The 25,371-nt window shown below is 38.5% G+C and overlaps 1 long non-coding RNA gene across 1 annotated transcript; it reads right to left on the reverse strand.

Moving 5' to 3' along the window:
- Positions 1-6,139: 6,139 nt before the first annotated feature.
- LOC116468121 (uncharacterized) lies at positions 6,140-19,706 on the reverse strand. The gene is made up of 4 exons (XR_004248004.1): positions 19,651-19,706; positions 19,346-19,432; positions 6,626-6,859; positions 6,140-6,266 (listed from the first exon to the last, which is right to left on the reverse strand). It is a non-coding gene; the product is annotated as an uncharacterized LOC116468121 (long non-coding RNA).
- Between the last annotated feature and the right edge of the window lie 5,665 nt (positions 19,707-25,371).

The following is a 25,371-nucleotide window of genomic DNA, read 5'->3' on the forward strand; positions in this document are numbered from 1 at the left end:
TAAGTTTTGGGGAGATGAAGACCAATTTGCCGTCTGCTCACCTTGCATTTGTTAACAGAATGTACCCGCAAAGGAGAGCAGGACAGCCTGAGCTCTACCTGTTTCTTCTCCAGAATGTCAGCAGCTTCTTTTCCTGAGGGAGCTGAGGAGCATTCACAAATAATTGGATCCCAAGATTTATGCTTTTAAAGTAACATTCTTTTATATTGCTAGTCATCTGTCTGATTTCAGATACACAAGCAGTATCAGATCATCTCTTAAAGTAAAGGCTTTGAGCAAACACTGAAATATTGCAAAATCTGAAATGCATTGACACAATAAGTATCTTAGAAATATAAACTTAGCATTGAAATTTAGAAACATAGTTTAATAAAAAGTTATTCTAGGCCGGGCGTGGTGGCTCACACCTGTGATTCCAGCACTTTGGGAGGCTGAGGCAGGTGGATCATGAGGTCAGGAGATCGAGACCATCCTGGCTAACACGGTGAATCCCTGTGTCTACTAAAAATACAAAAAATTAGCCTGGCGTGGTGGTGGGTGCCTGTAGTCCCAGCTACTTGGGAGGCTGAGGCAGGAGAATGGCTTGAACCCGGGAGGTGGAGCTTGCAATGAGTGGAGATGGCACCACTGCACTCCAGCCTGGGTGACACAGCGAGACTCCATCTCAAAAAAAAATAAAAGGTTATTCTAAAATAAAACACACAAAAATACAATTTGAATTGTACCTCCTAATATGCTATTTTCAAACATGTTTAAATGTTTCACTAAAAAATGTAAATGAATTCATTTATTTGAGAATCTCCAAGGTTCCTTATAGCTCCAATATTCTGAGGCTATTTGGTTTCAGTCGCAGTTCATGGATGATTTTAGGCAGTGGTCTATCTTGCAGCTTCTTCTCTATGCATGGCTCTGTGTGCAGTGTTCACCTGATTCTGAAGATGGCCCAGCATTCCTGATGGGTTGTTGGAACGTTTGATGTGGCCCCTCTGTGGCTTCTCTCAGTGCTCGTGCCCCACCAGCTGTCATGCCACGGTTTCCCCGTGGCCTTTCTGGAGACAGGAGGGCTGGATGAGTCTGAATGGATCCTGTTTAGCTGCTTCCTGCATTCAGTTCTGTTCCTGCATTCACAGATGAGTTGGAACAATTGCCACCATTTACCCAACACTTCCTATTCATTCCTTTCAATGCGTCCAATATAATGTGCTTGGTTTTTCAATTCTATACTTTTTGCAAAGCATGAAAGACTACTTTTTAAACTAAATTTGCTGTTTTGTTAATTCTCAGCATTCTCCTGTGATTCTTATTTTGGACTAGTAAGCATAGAAGAGGAGCTAAGATGTTATTTTTTATGTAAATGGGTCATTTTAATTGTCATTTAGAAATGTCTGTTATGCTATGTTACAGTATACATGGGTTTTGCATTGCATGAAAACTTGTGTTCTTAAGATTAAGTCAGAATCTTATTTTTGTTTTAGAATGGAATATCTTCAAGGGTTTTTGACACAAATATCCATGACATTCATTTTAAAACAAAACAAAACAAAGTGAAACAACAACAAAAAACCTACTTTTCCACCCTGGAAACAACACAACTATGATTTTGTCCTGTGATATATATACCCTAAGCAAAAGTCTTTTAATTGACCCAAATATGAGCTAGTACCACTTGTAATAGGCCAGATGACATTTTTCTCTTATAATTGAAGAACATTTTGTTTATTATGACATAATCCAAGCATGATCCTTGAAGAAGAAAAGGTTCAGGGACAGAATTTGTGTGAGTTGTAATCAGAACATGTTCATCATAGGAAGTAATATGAGTTCCCACTAAATTGAATCTATGCCTTTCCAAATCATGATAAAGCTTTATTGCAAACTTTGTTTTATTGTGTTTGTTCCTGATATGGTTTGGTTCTGTGTTTCCACCCAAATCTCATCACCAGTTGTAATCTCCACGTGTCAGGAGGAGAATCTGTTGGGAAGTGATTGGATCATGGGGGTGGACTTCTCCCTTGCTGTTCTTGTGACAGTGAGTGAGTTATCACGAGATCTGGTTGTTTGAAAGTGTGTAGTACTTTTCCCTTCACTCACTGTCTCTCCAGCCACCATGTGAAGAAGGTGCTTGCTTTCCCTTCTCCTTCCACCATGATTGTAAGTTTCCGAGGCCTCTTAGTCATGCTTCCTCTTAAGCTTGAGGAACTGTGAGCCAATTAAACCTCTTTTCTTCATAAATTACCCAGTCTCAGGTAGTTCTTTAGAGCAGTGTGAAATGGACTAATACAGTTCTTTTAAAAATAACATGCTTATTGTGCAAGCTTTCTCATTCATGCCCACCATAAGGTAACGTTTAGAAGGCAACTTTACTGGGCATCCAGTAAAGCTCATCAAACTGAAAATACATGCAACAAAACAATTTAAAAAATTCAAAACAAAAAAGTCAAGAATTTAAATGGATGACAAAAAAGCATTTGTTACTTAAAAGCTAAGTAACAAAGCTTATAGTTTCAGAAACTTTTCCTTTTGTAAGACCTGGGGACTAGCCCTTGCTATGTCACTGACCATCTATGTACTTGAAATGGATTCATTTCGTGCCTCTGTGCCTCTAATAGTCCATCCTGAAATGGATGGTGAAATCCATACACACCACACATAAAAAGAATTAAGATAGTCTTCTCACCTTTGCCACCTGGTATAACACCTGAGTAATACACCTGTCCTACCCTGACTCCTTTGAGTTTAAGCAGGATTGTGACCCCCTCACTCCATTTCCTACCCTTTTTTTTTCTTTTTTTGAGACAGGGTCTCACTCTGTCTCCAAGGCTGGAGTGTAGTGGTGCAGTCATAGCTCACTGCAGCCTGGAACTCCTGGGCTCAAGCGATTCTCCCATCTCAGCCTCCCAGGTAGCTGGGACCACAGGTGTGTGCCACCATGCCTGGCTAATTATCATTATTATTATTATTTTGTAGAGACAGTGGTCTCACTATGTTGCCCAGATTGGTCTCAGACTCCTGGGCTCAAGTGATCCACCCACTTTGACCTCCCAAAGTGCTGAGATTACAGGCATGAGCCACTGCACCTGGCCTGTGACTCGCTTCTAATCAATTGCTAATGGGGCATCACTCCCTTGATTATATTAGATAGCAAAGCTGTGAGCTCTCATGCCCATGATTATGTCACGTTATGTAAGACTCTGTCTTAACAGTCTTGAGGGAGTCTCTCACTGGCCTGGAGGAGGCAGGCAGGCACTTTGTGTGGGGCCTAGGAGGAGGCACATGTGGAGAGGAACGTGGGGGCCTCTATTCCCAGAGAGCTGCCTCCACCAGCAGAAAACCTGGGCTCCTAGTTATTAGCCCACATGGAACTAATTCTTCCAACATTCACATGAACTTGGAAGAAGACTCCATGTTCCTGGAAGGAAAGCAGCCAGACTGACACCTTGATTGCAGCCCAGAGAACCTTAGCAGGGGTTCTAGCTGAGCCTGCCGGGACTCCTGACCTGTGGAAACTGTGAGACAGCAAATGGGCAGGGAGTTTCCACTCTCTGCACCCACTTTCACTGCCCCCGCGTGGTATCATCGTGCATTACTGTGACATATTTATCAAAACTGAGGAACAACTTAGGGACAATGCTATTAAAGTTAACTCCAGCTTTTATTCCTATTTCACCGGTTTTTCCATTAATACTTTTTTATTGCTCCAGGGTCTAATCCAGGATCTCATGTTTAGTTGCAGCGTTCCCTTCCCTTCTTGTGGTCTGGGTCACTTTCTCATTCTTTCCTAGTTTTTCATGACTTGACAGTTTTGAAGAATACTGGTCAGGTCTTTTTTGCGATGTCGCTTGATTTGGGTTTGTGGAATGTTCTTCTCGTCATCAGACTGGGGTTATGGATTTATGGAGAGAATGATGAGAGAATTTTTGGATGTGATGGAAATGTTCTATATTTTTTGTCGTGGTGGTTTCCTGGGTGTGTACATTTATTAAAACAAATTAAACTGTGGCATAAAAATGAGTATATTTTATTGTGGGTATCATACCTCAATAAAGTTTTTGGAAATAGATATTTCATATGCACATAAATACATATGCAAACATATCAATCAATAATTAGAATTAATTATATATCTAATTGGTTCTTTACCACAAGATTGCTTAGAATTTTTAAGATTCTAAATGTATTAATGTTTCCTGTGAGTCTATAAGCATTAGATACCTCATGGAGCACTTCTAAACTTCTTAGAATCTGAGATGTTTTTTTTTCTAACACTTCATAGAACCTGATACACAGATTGAGACATCCTGGTTTAAGTAAATTACCCTGGAATGTGTAGGAAAGATAACGAAAACATGGAGAGTTGTGCAATTTTTCTAGCATGGCTGGCCAAAGATTGGGGAAATGTTTTTGTCCATTGAAGTGGAAATATCTCTCAGGTTTAGCATGTTATTATGTCTGTAAACGTGAAAAAGTAATAACATTTTGTATTTTTCATTTAATCCATTATCTTAGAAACTGTTTGGAAACAGGCAAGGTGGAGGACTTCAGTGGAAGAAGGAAGGAACCCAGGCCCACTGGCAGCCTGGTATTATGCAGTGATAGCTGCTAAATCTGGAACTCTTTTTCACCCTTTGACATTGCTCAGTACTTGAGCCCTGGATCTGGATGGAGTTGGGAGAGGGCTGAGGTGCTAGGGCCAGCAGCTGAGGGCCTGAGGGATGGCCCTTAACTTACAAGTGGGAGGAAGAAAGTGGGGTAATGGTGAACTCTAGAGGCAGCACCCCCACTCCCTGGAAGACCCCTGGGTCATACAGTCATTATTTGATATGGTTCAGTTACTGGACACAAAAACGTATCTATTTATTAACCTACCTGCATCTCTGTGAGTTCAAACAGTTCTCTGTTTAGAAGCTGAATTCAAGCATGAAACAGCATTAGCTGATTTTTATCTTGTGTTGTGTTTTGTTGCTTTGACAAGAATTACTGGCAGGTTACGATTTATGACTTGTTTTACATGATTCGTAGGTCATGTTTGCAATTATATTGATAAAGTAAACATTCCTCACATATGCAATTCCATTATGCACTTAAATACTAGACAGTATTGAATGCTGAAAGCATTGAATTGCTTGAAAAGTTTTTCTCAGTGGGCCTCAGACCCAAAGTCTGCAATAACAATGATTTATAATGTTTGGGGAGGTTATAAATGTACGTAAAATATTCAACCTATTATAATTGTGTTTGCTGCTTCCTGGCCAGTGCTGTGTCCTGAGACATGGCAAGCACGGTCCAGGTGACCATGGTGGGTGGAGGCCGGTGGTCAGGGGCCAGCACCTGGAACTGAAAGTAGCTGACTTGGATAAGGCAAGTTTGGGACTCAGACCCAGCGGCAGCACCTGGTGAAGGTGTAGCCTGGCAACCTGCATGTGGTGTCTCAGCTGGATGGTGCCTAGGGGGTAAGTGTAAGGTATCCAGGGGTCTGACCTGAAGGGAGGTGGAGGTTACTTGTTGCAGTTTGAAGAGAACAAGCAATGAGAGTTATCCCCAAGGAAGACTGGCTGTCCACAAGGCATGTCTCCCCAGGAGTGCAGGAGGCCCATTAGCCTTACCCTGGTCCTTGGCTTTTCAGGCTCAGAATGTGATTGTTCGTGTTCTTAGAAGTATTAGAGCGAGAGGACTCACTCACACAAAATTCATCAGGGACTGATGATTAAAAACCAAAATACCAATTTATTAGTTTACAATAAGAACTCAAAGCAGAGCAGATAATTCGCTCTGCTGTGCAGCTTATTCTCTATTAGCAGGCAAGTCTTCATGAGAGCCAAGTTACCATCAGGAGCTTCTCAGGGAGCAGGGGCTCTTAGCAAGAGGAGGCTGATGTGGCAGCCCCATGAGCTCATTCCCTTAACGGGACATCCTGCCGCATGAACAGGTTTCTGCTCTCTGGTGATAGAATATCTTCTCCTGTGCACAGGGCAGAAGACACGGCCAAAATCTGCTCCTCACTTGCTCTTTTCTCTGTTTGCATTACTGATCATTCTGCTTCTTCTTGGCACACTGTTTCTAAGGTAGTCCAGCATCTTTCTAATTTTAATCAGGTATTGCTGGCCTGAGAGGTATTCTGGCTTTTGATAATAAATTGGCATAATTATGTTCCAATCTTCTAAATGCTTGTTTGGGAATTTAGCTGTCAGAGATGATCCACTTTCCAAGTTCCTGGAGTAGGGAAGTTGTGGGAGAAAGAATCCCTCATTGTTGAACTGAAGCACTACCTGTGGTGAGTAGTCAAGTAAAGTGATAAGGATGTCAGGAAGAGCCATGTTTAAAGACCTAAGACCCAGGAAGGCATGCAACAGGGCTAAAAACACCGTTATATTCATTGGTGCATCACTTTTGGCATCCAAATTGCATGAGGCACAACCTGAACTATGATTAGGTTCAGTACTGCAGATAGAAGACAGCAAAAACGTTCCTTCCCTTACCCCTCTCTCCTTCCTTCCTTTTCTCCATTCCTTCCAACAATTAAGGCTTAATGGCTTCCATATATATCCTCACTTAAAATACAATCTGCCAAATACTAATTCTGATTAATAACAATTTGCACTGTGTACCTGAAACATTCCATGTTTACCTGATATTGTCAGCATTTATTTGTCATGCTGAGCTTCTATCTTGGAGACTTGCTTTTCATTTAGTGTAACTTCCAGATAATTGGAGTGGTTTTATTCCCCCTTATCCATCAACTCCATCTTGATTAACTCCTTCAGAGATTTTTTTGCTATTGTTTACCTTCTTTTGGTCTCCTTCTTTCCTCCCAGTGGGATGATGCTAGATGGATGCTTCATTTTCTTTACCGATTGCCTCCCTGAAACATTTGCTTCAATTAGAGGAATTGGCAAATCTAAAAGGTTCTTAAATATTTCAGAAAAATAAATGGCAGATAAATTTCTTAAATAGTTAATTGTTGGAACTTCCACTTCTGGGAAGATGGAGGAGATGTAGTTTTCCCTATTCCTCCCACTAAGTACAACTAACAACCTTGAACATTATATGTAGAAAAAAAAATAAGAAGACTCTGAAAAGTGGGGAGAAGAAAGCACTGTCTAGGGATGTAGGAACCCAAGAAACAGCATCATGATGGGTTCCCTAGATTTTCTTTTTTGCCTCCTGTCTTCTAGACTTGGAGCTAAAGAAATCAGCACCCTGTAAACATCAATGGACATAGACAAAAAGAGCCCCAACAAAAGCCTTCTCTCTCTAGACAAAGGCCCAGGCAGGGAGCGGTATAGCCATATAGAAAACTTTTTGATAACAAGTGCTCTACTGCTGCTGCCAAACACCACAGAAAAAAATGATGGCCAACCCAGGTGAATGGGGAGCCTAGACCTCCACTGTTATCAGGACCCTCAATCCCTCCATGGGGTGGTGTCACAAGAGGCAGAGTAAAGAGCTTGGACTTCTACCCCTGCCAGCCAGCAATGAGACCCCCACTTCTCAGTGTCATTTGAGGCCGTATGGGAAGCCTGTACTTCCTACACACCCAACAGGAATAAAGGTTGTGTTACAGGAGGCCTAGTGGAGATTCTGGACCTTTGCTGCCCTCCTGAGGAGTACTGAGGCCCTGGGGGGTCAATGGAGGCTATGTGGGGACAGTGTGGGGACAGTAGTGAGGCACTTCTGCTACTCCCAGTCAGAGTGATAGCTGCAGAGGTCTAGTGGGAAGCTAAGCCTCCCCTCCCCTTTCTGTCCAGCAATACTGAGGATCCTCTCCCCTGTAGGGGTTATAACATAGTCTGAATGGGAAATGTGGACTTCTACCCCCATCTGGTGCTAATGAGGCAGCTCTCCCCACCTGCTTCTACTGAAGTGGGGTCAGAGGAAGCCAGTAAGGTTTGAATAAGATTCAGGGTCTCATAAAATACCCAAAGTGTCCAGGTTTCAAAACCAAACTACTTGCCATATCAAGAACCAGGGAAATAACAACTTGAATGAAAAAATGTAATCAACAGGTGCTAACACTGAAATGTTGGAATTATCTGACAAAGATTTTAAAGTAGCTATCACAAAAATGTTTCATTAAACTATAAACAAATGCTTGAAACAAATAAAAAAGATAGTTTTATTAACTAAATAAATAATACAAAAAAATGGAAATTTTGGAACTGCAGAAATATGATTACCCAAAATTTAAAAACCAAGCTGATTGGCTCATTAACAGAAGAATGAGTATGAGGAAGGAAAGAATCAGTAAATTTGAAGGAAGAGCAATAAAAATTACCCCATCTGAAGAAAGAGAAAATAGACTGAAAGAAAAGCCTCAGGGTCCTTTAGGACAATAACTAAAAGTCTAATTTTTTGTTGTTGCTGTTGTTGAGAGAGGATCTTGCTCTGTTGCCCAGGCTGGAGTGCAGTGGTGTGATCATAGCTCACTGCAACCTTGACCTCTTGGGCTCAAGAAACCCTACCACCTCAGCCTCTTGAGTAGCTGGGACTTACAGGCATGTGACACCAAGCTTGGCTTTTTTTTTTTTTTTTTTTTTTTTTTTTACTTTTAGTAGAGATGAGGTATTGCTATGTTGTCCAGGCTGGTCTCAGTCTCAACTTCCTGAGTTCAAGTGATCCTCTTGCCTTGGCCACCCTAAGTGTTGGGATTACAGGTATGAGCCACTGTGCCTGGCTAAAATCTAACATTTGTGTGACTGCAGTCCCAGAAAGACAGGAGAAAGAAGATAAAGCTGAAAAAGCATTAAAGAAATAATGACTGAAAACTTCTCCAATTATTAATTTTTTTTTTTTTAGAGACAGGGTCTCACTCTGTCACCCAGACTGGAGTACAGTGGCACAATTACAGTTCATTGCAGTCTCAAACTCCTGGGTTGAAGTAATCCTCCTGCCTCAGCCTCTGGCACAGCTAGGACTACAGGCATACACCACTGTGCCCAGCTAATAACTTTCCGGTTTAGACAAGATTCACATATCTACAGATTTAAGTAGCTGGAAGAATCCTTGAACAGTTCACATCCAAATAAATCTACATCAGGACACATCATAGTCAAACATCTAAAAACTAAGGACAAAACATCTTGTAAGTCACAAAAGAGAAAATATATTTTACATGTAGGGGAAATAAAATTCAAAGGACAATGATTCCTCCTCAGAAACTAGAAAAACCAGAGAAAGGGGCACACTATTTTTGAAGTCCTGACCTGAAAGAAAGCAATTATCAACCTAGAATTCTATACACTGAAAATATCCTTCAGTATTGAAGAAGAAATCAAGATGAAGGGGAAACTCACCAGCAGTTCTTTCCTAAAAGAACAGTAAAAGAAGTTATTTACAACGAAAGGGAAAGATATGAGAAGGAAACTTGGAACATCAGTGTACTAGTCTGTTCTCATACTGCTATAAAGAACTACCCAGGACTGGGTAATTTATGAAGAAAAGAGGTTTAATTGATTCACAATTCTGCAGGCTTAACAGGAAGCATGACTGGGAGGCCTCAGGAAGCTTGAAAACATGGCAGAAGGCAAAAAGAAAGCAAGCGCTTTCTTCACATGGCAGTGGCAGGAGAGACAGCGTGAAGGAGGAAGTGCTGCACACTTTTAAATAATCAGATCTTGTGAGAACTCACTCATGACACAGCACCAGGAGAATGGCGCTAAACCATTAGAAATTGTCCCCCATGATCCAATCACCTCCCAGCAGGCCTCTCCTTCGGCACGTGGGTATTACAATTCAACATGAAATTTGGGTGGGGACACAGAGCCAAATCGTATTATTCCACCCCTGGACCATCTCAAATCTCATGTCTTTCTCACATTACAAAACACAATCATGCCTTCCCAACAGTCTGCCAAAGTCTTAACTCATTCCAGCATTAACTGAAAAGTCCAAGTCCAAAGTCTCATCTGAGAAAAGACAAGTCCCTTCCACCTATAAGCTGTAAAATAAAAAACAAGTTAGTTACTTCCAAGATACAATGAGGGTATAGGCATTGGGTAAATGCTTCCATTACAAAAGGGAGAAATCAGCCAAAACAAAGGGGCTACAGGCCCCATCCAAGTCTGAAACCCAGCAGGGCAGTCATTAATTATTAAAGTTCTAAAATAATCTCCTTTCACTCCATGTCTCAAATCTAGGTAACACTGATACAAGGGGTGGGCTCCCAAGGCCTTGGGCAGCTCTGCCCCTGTGGCTCTGCAGGGTACAGCCCCTGCAGCTGTTTTCATGGGCTGGTGTTGTGTGCTTGTGGCCTTTCTTTCCAGGTGTTCATAGTGCAAACTGTTGGTGGATCTACCATTCTGGGATCCAGAGGACGGTGGCCCTCTTCCCACAGCTCCACTAGGCAGTGCCCCAGTGGGGACTCTGTTTGGGGGCTCCAACCGCACATTTTTCCTCTGCACTCCTCTCCATGAGGATGCCAACCCCATAGCAGACTTCTGCCTGGACATCCAGGCATTTCCATACATCTTCTGAAATCAAGGCAGAGGTTCCCAAGGCTCAATTCTAGTTTTCTGCATATCTGCAGGCCCAACATCACATGGAAGCCACCAAGGCTTGAAGCCCGCACCCTTTGAAGCCATGGCCAGAGCTGTACCTTGACCCCTTTTAGTGACAGCTGGAGCTGGAGCATCTGGGACACAGGGCACCATGTCCTGAGGCTGCACTGAGCAGCAGGGCCCTGGGCCTGGCCCAGGAAACCATTTTTCCCTCCTAGACCTCCAGGCCTGTGATGAAAGGGGCCATCATGAAGGTCTCTAAAATGCCCTGGAGGCATTTTCCCCATAGACTTGGTGAATAACAGTGGCTCCCTATTACTTATGCAAATTTTTTCAGCCAGCTTGGGCTTGAATTCCTCCCCAGAAAATGGGTTTTTCTTTTCTACCACATGGTTGAGCTGCAAATTTTCCAAACTTTTACACTCTGCTTACCTTTTAAATATAAATTCCAGTTTCAGACCATCTTTCTTTATGCAAATAAGCATAGAGTTTTAGGACCAGCCAGGTCACATCATCAAGGCTTTGTTGCTTTGAAATTTCTTCTTCCAGATACCCCAAATCATCTCTCTCAAGTTGTAAGTTCCACAGATCTCTAGGGCAGGAGCAAAATGCTTCCAGTCTCTACTAAAACATAGCAAGACTGACCTTTGTTACAGTTCTCAATAAGTTCCTAATCTTCATCTGAGACTACCTCAGCCTGGACTTCACTGTCCGTATCACATCAGCATTTTGGTTGAAACCATTCAACAAATCTCTAGGAAGTTTCAAACTTTTCCACATCTTCCTATCTTCTTCTGAGCCCTCCAAGTCTGTAGGAAGTTCCAAACTTTCCCACATCTTCATATCTTCTTCTGAGCCCTCCAAACTGTTCCAAACTCTGCCTGTTACCCAATTCCAAAATCACTTCCACATTTTCATGTATTTTTATAGGAGTACTACACTCCTGGTACCAATTTTCTGTATTAGTCCGTTCTCACACTGCTATAAAGAACTACCTGAGACTGAGTAATTTGTGAAGAAAAGAGGTTTAATTGACTTATAGTTCCATAGGCTTAACAGGAAGCAGGACTGGGAGGCCTCAGGAAACTTATAATCATGACAGAAGGCAAAGGGGAAGCACGTACTTTCTTCACATGGCAGCAGGAGAGAGAAAGAGAAGAAGGAAGTGCTACACACTTTTCAACAACCAGTTCTCATGAGAACCCACTCATGAGACAACACTAGGGGAAGGGTGCTAAACTACTAGAAACTGCCCCCATGATCTAATCACTGCCCAGCAGGCCCCTCGTCAACATGTGGGGATAACAATTCAACATGCAATTTGGGTGGGGACACAGGGACAAATCATATCAATCAGGAAGGAAGAAAGAGTAATGGAAATAGAAAAATATGCATAAATACAATACATGCTACCTCTCTTGAGTTTTCTAAATTTATTTGATATGTAAAGCAAAAACTATTGTGCTTTCTGATGTGTACCTAAATGTGTATAGAAGAAATATGTAAGACAATTGTAGATGTGTGATGGTAAAGACAGGTAAATTTTCCAAACCTCACTTGACCTGGTGAAAGGTTGACACCAGTAGACTGTGCTAAGATACATACATATAACTATCTCCCTAGAGTAACCATTAAGAAAGCTACACAAAGAAATAGAATAAAAAGCATTGTAGATAAATCAAAACAAGGTTCTAAATGAATGTTTAAATAACTAACAGGAAGGAAAAAACAGAAAGGAAAATCAGAAAAGATAAATGGAAGACAAAAATGGAAGACTTCAGATGTCAATATTACATTTAATGTAAATAGTCTACATACACCAATTAAGACAGAAATGGACAATAATTGATTAAAAAATGACCAACCATATACATTCTATAAGAAACTCATACCATGTTCATGGATTGAAAGATTTAACATATTAAAGATGTCAATTCTCAAATTGAGGTTTAATGCAATTCTTATACAGGTTTAATGTGATTCCTATCAAAATTACAAAATGTGGTTTTGCCTATTTCTCTTTCCAGCTCAATCTATTTTTTCTTTACATATTTTGCAGCTCTGTTTTTTTTGGGGGGGGGGGGTGTGAATATACTTTGCTATGTCTTACTTGGTGGATTGACTCTTTTATAATTATAGATATCAATGGACTTACCCTAAAATTTATAAGGAAATAAAAAGAACTTAAATAACTAAAATAATTTTGAAAAAGAATAATAAGGTGGGAAGAGTCAGTCTACTTGATTTCAAGACTTACTATGTACCTTCGGTAATTAAGACTGTGTAGTATTAGTGAAGGAATAGTCACATAGACAAATGGAACAGATTCAAGAACTGAGAAGGAGCCCCGCACAAATATGCTCCACTGAGTTTTGGCAAAGGTGCAAAAGTAATTCAATGGTGGAAGGATATCCTTTTCAGCAACTGATGCTGGAGTAATTGAACATCCATAGACTAAAAGGTGAACCTCAACCCAATTCCCACACTTTATACAAAAATTATCTCATAGTTAATCACAGACTTAAAAGTAAAATTTTAAATGATAAAACTCCTAGAAAAAAAATAGGAGAAAATCTTTGATATCTAAGGCTAGGCAAAAGGTTCTTAGACTTGACATTAAAAGCACAATTCAGAAAAGGAAAAAAATAATAATTTAAACCTCATTAAAATTTAAACCTTTACTTTGCAAACGGCCCTGTTAGGAATAATAAACTAAAAATGGGAGAAAATATTTGAAAACTACATTTTAATCAAAGTACTAATATCTAGGATATGTAAAATTGTTCAAAACTCAACTATTAAAAAATTCAATTAGAAAATATGCAAAGGCATGAGTAGAAATCTTACCAAAGAGGACATATAGATGGCAAATAAACATATGAAAGATATTCAACATCTTTAGCCATCAGGTAAATGCACATTAAAATCACAAAAGCTATTGAGGATGTGGAGAAACCGGAACACTTACACATTGCTGATGGTAATGTAAAATAGTGTGGTTACACTGGAAAATAGTTTATCAAATCAAATAAAAAATAAAACGTGCAGCCAACATGTGACCCAGCAATTGTATTCTTGGCCATTTATGCCAAAAATGAAACTTGTGTTCACACAAAACTTTGTACCTGGATGTTCACAGCAGCTTTATTCATAATCATGCCAAACTGGAAACAACCCAGATGTCTTTCACTCAGTGAATGGTTAAACTAATTGTGCTATGTCCATACGATAGAATACTACTTGCAGTAAGAAAGAACAAACTATTTACATGCACAACACCTTGGATGAATCTCTAGAGAATGATGCTGGGGAAAAAGCTCATCCGAAAGATTGCACCTTATAGAACTCTACTTATAAAGAATTATTAAAATGATAAAATTATAGAAATAGACAATAAATGAAGTTCCCAGAGGTGAGAGGGAGGCCCAGAGGGAAGTAGATGTGACTATACAAGATATCAAAATAGATTATTTGGTGACGAAATTGTTCTGTATCTTGAGTGTACATTGTCAATATCCTGCTTGTGGCAATGCACTATTATTTTGAAAGAAATTATCATTGGGTAATCTGGATAAAGAGTACATGGTACCTCTCTGTATTATTTCTTAGACCTACAAGTAAGTCTACAATTATCTAAAAATTAAAAGTTAAATTTAAAAAGAGTTAATTATTATAAATAATGAGTTGATTTTAATATAAATTTTGTAACACTCTGGGAAGAATTTACTTTGGAGCTGTTTGTCTCTTATTCACCTTACTCCTAGTCATAAATGAGTGTTTTTCCATTTGAAAATTTCTGGTTTTTATTTTTAGAGTTAATTAACTCACCCATTTGTCAAGCGTCATCTCTTAATTCAGTACTGAATTAAGCAATTTTAATTAGTAAAAGAAAAATTATAAAACTTAGCAGTGTTTCAACCTAAGAGATTCTGAAAATTGATTACAATTAGAATTTTAGATTTTTCTTCCCCAAGTTATATGAATTTCAGATCCTAGTGTTTGTTATCTTTATATTTTATTTTTAAAGATGATAAGTACAGTTCTGCTTTACTTGTATTCCACTTGGAGAAAAAACATCTGATATCATCAAGGAGCAGAGGAAACATGGAAAAACAGCAAGTTATGACAAACATAGGAGGTAGCATTACACAAAATAAATTTCACTTAAATTCATCTTACTAAGCAAATGAATTAACCTATGAGAAGCTATTTCTTAACCTATAAAATTGGTGTTATAGTATCTATTGCACTGGGTTGGGAGGAAGGCTTCCTAACTTGGGAAGTGTCCTGCAAATGTAAGTAAAGTCTTATATGGTGCAGGCAGGACAAGAGTAACTGAAAAAGTCTTTCATACAAAATGGATTATGGGTGGCGTGACATTTATTTCAATTTTGGAAGACACATAAAGAGGCATCCTTAGGTAAATTAGTAAGATATTTGAGATCATGTTGAGGTTTTCAGCTATGAAAATACTGGAGGAAGTACAGAGCCGATAGGCCTTGTATGGGAGGGATTTTCACTTGCTTCTAACTTTGCACTTATTAATATTTTAAATTATGTTATTCAGGTTATATTTTAAAATATAACTGGTAAAAATAAATATTTCTGAGATATTTATAATTCACTTGTATTTCCCCACGCCCTTTAATCCACATATATTTTGGGGCTTTAGTTATGTTTATTGATTTATAAAATATTTTTACATATTGATCCTTTGTCGTGCCTTTTACTCATTTTTAAATTATTTGTTTTAAATGTTCAACTATTATTATTAAGGGCTCAGGAATTCTTAACCTTTAGTTAAATTTTTATTTTTTCTTTGCTAGTTTTTTATATCTTTAAAATTTCCTGTTTATGTAATAAAAAATATATTTGTGTCTATTCTTTCTAGTTTTCTAATTTTTTTTACATTTGTTGCTTTAATCTATCTGTTATGTATTTGATTTTATAGTGTGAGGAGAATATCTGCAACATTTTGACTTTCAAAAGTTTGTTTTATCTCTAATTTTCACTTTAAGTATTCTCAGTTCTGATCAATAATCACTGAGATCAGCATAACTTTATAAATATTAATTTCATTCAGTAACTTCAACTGTTGCTACCACCAGAACTTTTATCAATATACATGAGTAGAAATCAAATGAATTGATATACAGTAGTTCCTCCTTTATCCTTGGAGAATACGTTCCAGGACCTCCAGTGGATGACTGAAACTGTGGCTAGTACTAAACCCCATACGTACTATGTTTTTTCCTACACATACATAACTGTGATGAAGTTTGATTCATAAATTAGTCACAGTAAGAGGTTAACAATAACTAATAATAAACTAGAGCAATTATAACAATATACTGTAATTAAAGTTATGTGAATATGATCTCTCTGTCTCTCAAAATATGTTATTGTACTGACTACACGGATTTCAGTCTGCTGTTAACTGTAGGTAATGGAACCGCAGATAAGAAGAGATCTCTGTATTTACTATACTCTTCTGCCTGTGGAGTTGCAAGTGTAATCTTTCGTGACAGCAAGAGTGCTCCCAGGCTGGGCACAGAGGCTCACGCCTATAATCCTAACACTTTGGGAGGCTGAAGCAGGTGGACTGCTTGAGCTCAGGAGTTTGAGACCAGCCTGGGCAACATAGTGAGATCCTCTCTCTACAAAAAATAAGCAAACAAAAACATTAATCAGGCATGGTGGCGCACGCCTGCAGTGCCAGCTACTTAGGAGGCTGAGGTGAGAGGACTGCTTGAGCTCAGGAGGTCAAGGCTGCAGTGAGTTATGACTGCACCACTGCACTCCAGCCTGGGAGACAGAGTGAGATCCTGCCTCAAAAAAGAAAAAAAAACCCCAAAACCAACAACAAAAAGAAAGAAACCAAAACAAACAAAAAAGAAAGTGCTCACCAGAAATTAGCTGCAGAAATTTAGCAACACGTGGTCAGGGTGCTCTGGGAAAAGTTATTATTTTTGTGCAAAAGTAATTGCTGGTTTTGCCATTACTTTGAATGCCGTTACTTTTAATGGCAAAACCAGCAATAACTTTTGCACCAACTAATATTCACAGCACTTAGGGAATTCAGTTACATTTGCTATGGTCATCATGAAGTGGAAAGAAAACTGAGATCTAAACATATTAGTGGCTAGCCCAAGTTTACTCAGCATGTTAGAGGCAGGATTTGTACTAGGGGAAACTACTGCTCCTTTCCTGCTCAGGTTTCTTTCTGTCACACTGTAAATAACCTGAAAACCACCCATTCATCACAGAGCATGGATTTGAAACCTAGACTGAGTAATGATGCCGATTCAGCTCACTTTACTCCTGGGTTCTTCTTGTGTGGGAGAAAAGTGGGATTAAAATACGGGCTTGTAAACTATTTGGTATTTGTAAAACAGAAATAGCCACGAATCTGTTTCTTTCTAATGTATTCTTCTTTTGTGCATTTACAAAATCACTCCTCAAATTTTGTTTTTTCACAAGTTTAGCAATGAGAACTAATACACATGTAACACAACATCAGAGCAAGTGATTTGAGATTACATTAGCATGTTCCGTTAGTTTATTATTTATTTTATTGACTGGCCTTAATGGAACTGGCATTCTTTATAAAAATGTTTCTGTCTCCCGTGAAGGGAATATTCAAATGATTTCATCATCGTTCAGAATCCTTCCTTAAGGTTCTAGAAATCAGTATTGGTGAAGCACTAGGTTATGTAGAAACAGTGTGAATTGGGGTGGTTAAAGGTTTAGTATGAATGTGATTAGAATGTTAGAAAGCTACTCAAATGCATTGAGATTAAGGGAAGAGACCTTGGCTACACGATCAAATAAGGCCCATATGTGCTTCTTTTGAGGGTGGAGGTGACAGAAGTAAGAGTAAATATGTAAATTATTTAGAACATATTAACATTAATTATTTCTAAAGATTGTATTCTGATATCTCAAATTTATTTGGCTAGAAAAGTTAGAATTATTAATACTAGAAGTCATAAAATGGAAATCAAAAATTTCTGATGCCTCATCAGTAAGGCATGTTGTTTTTTCTTTTTGTATTTTCAGTATTCTTGCTGGAGGCACTAATGAATGGCCTGTCCTGGAGCCTTCACAGAGGCATGGGGTGCTTAGATACTAAAACAAAATTATTTGGCAGGGAAGAGATTGTTTATGCTTTTCTTTTATTGCTTACTAAAGGCCAACATTCTACTTTAGCGAGATCAATATTCCTGAATTGCAAACTTTTTAGAAGCCTAAAGGAAATGAATCCTTGTCGAGCTAAATGTTAACCCTCTCCCTGTTATTGAAAACAGCAAAGCTGTTTTCCTGCTACAATTTTTTTTATTACACTTTAAGTTCTATGGTACATGTGCACAACGTGCAGGTTTGTTTCATATGTATACATGTGCCATGTTGGTGTGCTGCATCCATTAACTGGTCATTTACATTAAGTATTTCTCCTAATGCTGTCCCTACCCCCTCCTCCCACCCTACAAGGGGGCCCCGGTGTGTGATGTTCCCCTTCCTGTGTCCATGAGTTCTCATTGTTCAATTCCCACCTATGAGTGAGAACATGCGGTGTTTGGTTTTCTGTCCTTGCGATAGTTTGCTCAGAATGATGGTTTCCAGCTTCATCCGTGTCCCTACAAAGGACAGGAACTCATCCGTTTTTATCCCTGCGTAGTATTCCATGGTGTATATGTGCCACATTTTCTTAATGCAGTCTATCATTGTTGGACATTTAATTTTGCTCTGCTTTAGAAGAAAGAAGAGGTAATCTCCCAGGAGCCCGTGACTGGTTAGCTTTAGTTTTAATATTACAACCAACCCTTTCTTCCTCTCTTAAAAAATATAATCTGGGTCTGCAGCTCCTGAAAACAATGTGAATATTTGCTAAGTGTTCAAAGGCCCCCCAAACCTCGCATGTGTCCCTTGTCTCACTGGGCTATGGTTAAATTACCTCTTCTTTCTCAAGGCTTCAGCTTAAGTATTATCTCTAGGGCGACTTCCCTGGCTCCTTAGAGCAGCTGGCCTTCCTGGCACATGTCCTCAGAGCTGCCTATTTTTCTTCTGTCAAAGCACTTCTTATTTTATTCTTAATGCTCACTTAATTTTGTCTTCTCTGCTACACTGTAAACTCCACGAAAACAAATACTATATCTAATTTGTTTTTAAGAGCAGTGTTTTGTGCAGATTAAGGCACCTGATAAATATACGTATTGCAGGACTGACTGTGAGTCATTAACCAGGCTCACACTATGCCCAAGGCCCTTGGAGCCTGGTGGGCATCACTACATTCACCTCAGACATGAAGACATGAAAATTCAGAGAGCTGGCACAATTTTCTCTGGGTTCACAATGAGAGGTAATTCTGGTAGTTTCAAACCCAACCCTATACATTGCCTGAGTATATGCTCCTTTTGCTATAAAATGCTGCTTTCAACATTTTCCTAAGCTCCAGATAGTTTTGGGAGACAGGATATAGGAGGCCCCTGGTTTCCCGTTCCCTGTGGTCTTGTTGAAAACACTGCCCAGAGAGGTCTTCTTGCCCACTCTCAACTAAAATTATGTCAACAGGCGGTGGACTGAAGGCGGCACTCTCATCCTCTGGCTAACTCACAACTTTCTCTGGTTGTTGCAGTGGACAACCAGAGAAAACTTTCTGGGCTCTGACTTGGGGTGGTAGCTTTACAGTCTGAATTTAAGGCTGGGGCCTCATTTTGAAATGCTCTGGGATGCACTAGGACAACAGATTGCCAGCAACACCACTATCCTGGAATACGTTAGAGTTTCAGAGTCCCAGGAGAAAGGTAAGCCTGTTGCAGCCTACCTCACAGCCTCAAAGACATACAGAAGACCTAACCAGAGCAGTCTTCTACTTAGTTCAAATGAAGCTCTGTGGCCCCAGGGAGTCCAGATCTGGTCCAGCACCTGTTTGGTATGGCCTGCAAGATAAGAATGGTTTTTACTGTTTTAGAATAATTGGAAAAGTGTCAAAGGAAGTATAATATTTCATGACACAGGAGAGCTATATGAAATCCAAACTTCTGTGTTCATGAATAAGGTTTATTTGTACATAGCCACACTCATTTACTTACATATTTTCAATGGTCAGTTTTGCACTAAACACTAGAGTTGAGTGGCTGCAACAGAGAATAGCTACCCTGTAAAGCTTAAAATATTTACTGTGTTGAGCTTTAGAGAAAATGTTTGCCAATTCATACTGTAGTTGAACATTATAAAGAAGAAATTCATGCCGTTAATCAGATGGCGAGCTTGTCTCTCCCAGCAATCTTTCAATCTAAAAATCTTCAACTACTAAAAGTTAATCACCTGTGAAACATTTTCATTGGTTCCAACAATAGCAGCAACTACAAGTGCAAATTTCCACATCTCTCCAACCTTTAAAACCAGAGCTGGCCAAGCCAGAGTTTTTCTCATCTTGTCGGCTGGGGTCACATGTTCCGTTACCACGTCAGAGGATGTTACCATCACTGTGTCTGTGATCAGAACTTAGGCATAAGCTACTTCCACTCTCCAACATGCAAAACTACTCTTCCAAGTTGTGGGTAAAAGGAAGGGTTTGAAGACCGGGGTGCCAGCCAGTATGAACTGAGAGATGGGAAGAGTGATGCAAGCTGAGATTGAAGAGATGTGTGATTCTGATCACGCTGAATCTTATGACCCATGTACGAGTTTGCCTTTTACACTAAAAACAATGTAGCAGTATTAAACTGCTTTAAGCAGGGAAGTGTCATAATATGGTCCTTATTCAAAATATTTAGTTGGGCTGCTTGTGGAGGATATGTCAGAAAAGGATAGAGTAAGGAGCCTAGTTGGAGGCATTGCAACAAACCGAATAAAAGATGCTAAGGTCTGATGTTAGAATGACGTTAGTGGAGAGTTAAGTGGGCCGATTTAAGATGCATTTTGGAGGACTATTGAAAGAACTTGGGAAAGGAGATGAATAATAATGCTATTTACTGGGATGTAGAAGTTTGGAGGAAAGAGAACTGATAGAAAAATTCAGGAGCTCTATTTTCAGTATATAATGTTTGAAGGTCCTATTAGACCTCAAAATGGTATATTAAGTAAATAGTTTGAACTGGAAATAAACCAAGAGGAAACTGGAAAATAAACATGGTAAACTGTCTCTCTAGTTGCCATAGCAGGAGCTACTGGTATCAAGAACCAAAAAGATTGGGCTTAAATGGCCTCACAGGGACAGGAGTTCAGGTATGTCATGTGATGCAAGGCTAATTGCTGAGTTGGAGATCTTATATGGAACTCGGACTTTTGAAATACCGTCAGTGAAAGAGTGAATAGAAAATTTTACCTTTGCACAGTCAGATGACAAATGAATTTGTCTATCTCAGCCTGAGTTCTGGGTACAAGGAAGAGTTATACCTGAGAATTTGTAACCACAGGCCTATCTTCATGTAGTTTGTGGTTTGAATACATATTGCCTACTTGATTTAGTAAACCATAAACCCATAAGCCCAATTAATATTTAAACATAGTTTATGGAGCCAGATCCAGAAATAGTGTAATATCTTTGATCAGACTAATTCTCTCCAACATAACAATTATAAACTTTGAATGAAATACTTTTTAAAGCGCAACTATTAGAAGTCACTGAAGAATAAGCAAAATTAGGAGGAAACTGATTGAACCTGGAGGAAATTTGACCCTGGAAAGAAAAAAAATTCACTGAGAGCTACATTCACACCATTTTTCTCCTAAAAACAATCCCTAGTCCACACATTGCGGTGATAGCTAGAATTCAAGCAGAAAAAACAGTACTGTTTTATTAGGATACGATGTGAAAATATGGAGTTCAGGGTTGTCAAAGAGACTGGAAATGGAGGAAAAAAATCTTGAAAGGAGGGAGATACAGAGGAAAGAGCACACAAATCAAATATCTACTACCCACATATACTTGGCTTGCCCATGAGCTGTGCAAGAGAATACCAGGAGGATGGAAGAACGCAAAAACATTAAGGCTGAAAAATCTAAGCAGAGTTTTAACTGAGTAAAAACAGAGTTTGATATTTGAATCTTGTCAAGTTAAAAGAACCTGGCTTTTCCACGGAAATCCAAGAGAGACCATAACTTAGGAAAAACTGTTATGTCCCAACAATAAAGATGAGTTCTAAGATGAAAAGAAAACCTGGACATTTGGTATGATAACAAAAATGTAGCCTCCACATGTGCAGGGTGATGAGTAAGTAATTAAATTGCATTCAAGAACAAAAGTAAACAGTCTTCAGAATAGAATAACAAAGTCAAGAATCTCTCTGTAGTGTCAACCACAATGCCCAGTATACAACATAAAATTACTGCACATGGGAAAAGTTAGGTAAAAGATGACAGAATCAAGAGGAAAAGCAGTCATAGGAACAGACTATAAAACCTCCCCAATGTTAGAATTAATAGATAAATTTTTTTAAAAAATTTAAAGCAAAAAAGTTTTAAAGCAAAAAATTTAAAATACAAATTGTAAAATCAAAAGATAGTCACAGCAAGTGAATAGGCATGGTATCCTGGTAAAGAAATGGAAAATATGCAAAAAGCCAAATGCAAATAAAATGAAACAAGTGATTTAAATTGAAAATGAGATGAATTGGACTTAACAGCAAATTAGAGAAGGCAAAAAAAATTCAGTCAATTTGAAGAAGTATCAACAGAAATCATCTGATTTGAAGAGAAAAAAAGGATTTAAAAACACAGACTCAGTGACTTGTGGGGCAATTTCAGACAATAGGGAATATTCTAACATGTGTAATTGAACTTCCCAGAGGCAAAGAGGGAGATAATGGAGAATAAAATTACTTGAAGAAATAATAGCCCCCAACTTACCAAGTTGTGTAACCCCCCATTACTTCACAGATTCAGGAAACACATAGAACTCCAAACTTGGTAAGTGAAGAAGCAAACAAACTAACCACACCACATCTCCACATAGCATGGTCAAAATGCTAAACCCAAAATTAAAAAGATCTTGAAAGTAAACATTGCATATAATGAACAAGATACTGAGTGTCTCTGAAAGGAAAAGAAAACCAAAAATCTAAAAGAAACCATCAAAAATCTATGTCCAATAAACTTCTTCAGTAAGAAGATGAAATGAGTTTTCAGATAAATGAAAGGTGAGAGAATGAATCACCATCAGACTTGAACTTAAAGAGATGGTAAAAGAAGTTCTTCAGGCTGAAGGAAAATGATGCCAGACAGAAATCTGGTTATACAAGAAGGAATAAAAAGCAGCTGCATGACAAATATTTGGACAAATATGTATTAGAACAAATATGTGAAAATGTTCTAAATTGATTGTGGTGATGGTTGTGCGACTCTGAATACACTAAAAATTCTTAAATGTATGCTTTAAATGGGGAAATAGTATGGTGTATAAATTATATCTCAATAAAACTGTTTTTTTAAATTAACTTCAACTTCTATTTTATTTCAGGAGGTACATGTGCAGGTTTATACCTGGGTGTATTGTATGATGCTGAGGTTTGGGGTATGGTAGATTCCATAACCCAGATACTGAGCATAGCACCCAGTAGTTAGTTTTTCAGCCCTTGCCTTCTTCTCTCCTTCCTGCTTCTAGTAGTCCTCAGTGTCTACTATTGCCATCATTATGTCCATGAATACTCGTTGCTTAGTTCCCACTTATAAGTGAGAACATGTGGTATTTGTTTTTCTGTTCTGGGGTTAATTCACATAGGATAATGGCCTCCAGCTGCAACCAAGTTGCTGCAAAGGACATGATCTTGTTCTTTTTTATGGCTGCATAGTATTCCATGGTGTATATGTACCACATGTTATTTATCCAATCCACTGTTGATGGGCACTTAGGTTTATTTCATGTCTTTGCTTTTGACTAGTGCTGTGATGAACATACAAGTACATGTGTCTTTTTGGTAAAATGATTTATTTTCCTTTGTGTATATACCCAGTAATGGGATTGCTGAGTCAAATGGTAGTTCTGTTTTAAGTTCTTTGACAAATCTCCAAACTACTTTCCACAGTGGCTGACCTAATTTACATTCTCACCAACAGTGTATAAAAATTTCCTTTTTCTCTGAAGTCTTGCCAGCATCTGCTATTTTTTTACTTTTTAATAACACTGACTGGTGTGAAGTGGTATCTCATTGTGGTTTTGATTTGTATTTCTCCGATGATTAGTGATGTTGAGCATTTTTATATGTTTGTCGACCCCTTGGATGTCTTCTTTTGAGAAGTGATTGTTCATGTCTTTTGAAAATTTATTTATTTATTTACTTATTTTTTTGAGACTGAGTCTTGCTCTGTCACCAGGCTGGAGTGCAGTGGCATAATCTTGGCTCACTGCAACCTCTGCCTCCTGGGTTCAAGCAATTCTCCTGCCTCAGCCTCCCATCTTTTGCCCATTTTTAACAGGATTATTTGGTTTTTGCTTGTTCAGTTGTATAAGTTCTTTTATAGATTGTGGATATTAGCCCTTTCTTGGATGAATAGTTTGTGATTATTTTCTCTCATTCTATAGGTTGTCTGTTTACTCTGTTGATAAGGGCAGTTTAATAAGGTTCCACTTGTCAATTTTTGTTTTTGTTGCAATTGCTTTTGAGGACTTACCCAAATTTTTTGCCAAGGCTGATGTCCAGAATGGTATTTCCTAAAGTCTCTTCTAGGATTTTTATAGTTTGAGGCCTTACCTTTAAGTCTTTAATCCATCCTGAGTTAATTTTTATATGTAGTGATAGGTAGGAGTCCATTTCATTCTTCTGCATATGGCTTGCCAGCTATCCAAGCATCATTTACTGAATATGGATTTCTGTTCCCATTGTTTATTTTTGTTGACTTTATCAAAGATCAGATGGCTGTAGATGTGTGGCTTTGTTTCTGTGTTTTTTATTCTTTTCCATTGTTCTATGTACCTGTTTTTGCACCAGTACCATGCTATTTTGGTTACTGTAGCCTTATAGCATAGTTTAAAGTCTGGTAATATGATGCCTGCAGCTTTGTCCTTTTTGCTTAAGATTGCTTTGGCTACTTAGCCTCATTTTGGTTCCACATGAATTTGAGAATAATTTTTTCTAAAATTATGTTGATAGCTTGATAGGAATAGCATTGGATCTATAGATTGCTGTAGGCAGTATGGCTACTTTAATGATATTGATTCTTCCAATCCATGAGCATGGAATTCTTTTTGTGCTATCTAAGGTTTATTTCAGCAATATTTTGTAGTTCTCCTTGGAGAGATGTTTTACTATCTTGCTTAGAAGTATTCCTAGATTTTTTTGTGGCAAGTGTAAATAGGATTGCCTTCTTGATTTGGCTCTCAGCTTGAATATTATTAATGTATAAAAATGCTATTCATTTTTGTACATTGATTTTGTATCCTGAAATTTTACTAAAGTTATTTGTCAGTTCCAGGAGCATTTTGGTGGAGTCTTTAGGGTTACCTAGTTATAGAATCATATTGTCAGTGAAGAGAGATCATTTCTTTTTTTCCTATTAGGATGCCTTTTATTTCTTTTTCTTGTCTGATTGCTCTGGCTAGGACTGCCAGTAATATATTGAGTAGGAGTGGTGGGAGTGGGCATTCTTGTCTTGTTCTAGTTCTTAAAAGGAATGCTTCCAGTTTTTGTCCATTCAGTATGATGTGGCTGTGGGTTAGTCATAGATGGCTCTTATTATTTTGATGTGTATTTCTTAAATGTCTGGTTTCTTGAGCTTTTTTTTTAATCATGCAGGAATGTTGGATTTTATCAAAAACTTTTTCTATGTATATTGAGATGATCATATGTTTTTTGCTTTTAATTTTGTTTATGTGGTGAATCACATTTCTTGATTTGAATATGTTGAACTAACCTTGTATCTCAGGAATGAAGCCTAT

Source organism: Hylobates moloch, unplaced genomic scaffold (assembly GCF_009828535.3).
Source record: "Hylobates moloch isolate HMO894 unplaced genomic scaffold, HMol_V3 SCAFFOLD_5, whole genome shotgun sequence".
NCBI classification, from domain to species: Eukaryota; Metazoa; Chordata; class Mammalia; order Primates; family Hylobatidae; genus Hylobates; species Hylobates moloch.